The sequence below is a fragment of the Poecilia formosa genome, unplaced genomic scaffold (assembly GCF_000485575.1).
Source record: "Poecilia formosa unplaced genomic scaffold, Poecilia_formosa-5.1.2 Scaffold185, whole genome shotgun sequence".
Taxonomy (NCBI): Eukaryota; Metazoa; Chordata; class Actinopteri; order Cyprinodontiformes; family Poeciliidae; genus Poecilia; species Poecilia formosa.
Genome location: NW_006800124.1, coordinates 27,670 through 29,673, shown reverse-complemented (window position 1 = coordinate 29,673; position 2,004 = coordinate 27,670). Strand labels below are relative to the sequence as shown.

Genomic DNA, 2,004 nt, shown 5'->3' with positions numbered 1-2,004 from the left:
ACTCTCATGCTGACCAAAAAGATCAAACTCTGGTCCACCTTAAAACCTCGGTCTCAGTTTGGTTGATGTGAACTTTGGTGCCAAACGGATTAAAGACCCCTCCAAAGGGAGTGGCACTGGGCATTCTGGGTAAATACAATCAAAACAAACGCAAGAGTCTATCGCTAGTGGGAGAAATAGAAGGAAGTTGTGCTCAGTGTCTTCTTCGTGTCATTTTCTTCAGTGGCTCTTGGTGCAGCGCCACCACAGGCAAAGAGGTGAAGATGTTTTTCAATTCGCTTGGATCATTTGGCACCAAATCTAACAGACTATCAGCTGTGAAAAGTCAAGAACTGCTTATTTATGACTTAATTTTTTTTGACTGTTTGTTTTCTTTCGTAGTGACTGTGCTAAGAGGCACACACAACCGGTATGGCAGGTCACCTGGACCAAACAACAGCTGCAGCTATCGGGGGAAGAACGAGAAGAAGTCCTAGTGTCGGTATCAGGAGATGGCAGGATTACCAAGTGGCTCATCCTGCACAATGATTTCAACTGCGTAGGTAATAAACCCCACACAGACTACAGGCTCAAAGCACGGGAGTGTAATCTTTACTATCTAAGCTTTGTTTTGTCAGTGCAATCTTTTTGTTATGTAAAGTAGCCACATAATACAGCATTGACAATGTTCTATTATCCAAATTTACCCTTTCATTTCTATGAAAAATCAGTGCATTGAATGGAAATCAAGTCTATCAAGCAGGAAGCGTCTTGTTTCTGCTGTGTGAGAATATATCACCGCTGCCCCTAAGTGTTATGGAGAGGAACTGCCCCTGCTGTGCCTGACCGCGTTTCCATTGACCACAGCATCGCGCACATCAGAACGGAAACATGCCAATTTTTTGATACATTTTTCCGTTGGTGGTATCGAAATGTTCATGTAGCACAAACCTGCGATGGAAGTGCTTTTTTTGCATCACGCGAGTCACGTGATTAACAACCGGATGTTAATACGGGGAGAAAAGAAGAAGAGGAGGACAACAGGAAGTGGTAGGAGGATGATGGCACGGCATGTTTGTTAATGACATGAGCAAACATACTCACATGAGACTTTAACTGTGTTTTGAATTTAATTGAAACGCAGCAATTTTGAAATTGTGTTTCTTCCAACGTTAGCGGAATGTAGAAAACGTTTTGCAAACATTTCCGATGGAAACTCAGCTATTGGTTATGAACGAGCTCAGAAGCGCCTCATCTTTGCAGATTTTTGATGGGTATGTTTTTTAAAAGAGGCTAAATACAGTAAAAATGCAAACTGTGTAAGACACAATCATCTACTTTTTCATGAATACCTGAGAAAATATATTTAAAAAAAACACCAAAACCTCATGGAATGCAGATTTACTGATAAAGCCCAGCTCTGTTTTAATGATCATAACATGGATATTTTTGTTTTCTTTAAAAAATAAAAAAATGCATCTTTTCCCAGACTTGATGATCTTGAAAAGATCATCAGGTCAAGGTCGTAAACAGAGCATCGGAGGAGGTCGTAAACAGAGCATCGGAGGAGGTCGTAAACAGAGCATCGGAGGAGGTCGTAAACAGAGCATCGGAGGAGGCCAGTCGAAGACTGAAAATGTGCTGCTTCCACTGACCACTGTTCTTTGCATTGACTTCCATCCAGACGTAAGTTGACTCAAGAAAATGAGCAAAAATCATTTATTTACTGTGCTGCTGTAGTATTATCGAGGGGCCAAAGTGCTACAATCTGATGAATAAGCGAGAGAAAGTTTTATTTAATTCAGAAAATAAGCTAATCCATTTGTCTGAAATTATCATCAGTACACGTTACTTACTTCATTAAAACAGGACCACTGCTGCACTAAACAACAGAATTTGCTTAAATAAATAAATCTTTTCATTTAATGCATGTTGATTACATGCTTAGCACATTGTACTAAGTAGTGTATATTTATTTAAAGCTTTTATCACACATTTTACAAATAATAAATGTATACATTTATT

The 2,004-nt window shown here is 39.5% G+C and overlaps 1 pseudogene; it reads left to right on the top strand.

The window, feature by feature from the left end:
• LOC103147600 (WD repeat-containing protein 78-like) overlaps positions 1–2,004 on the top strand; it is a 13,000-nt pseudogene that overhangs the window by 9,129 nt on the left and 1,867 nt on the right.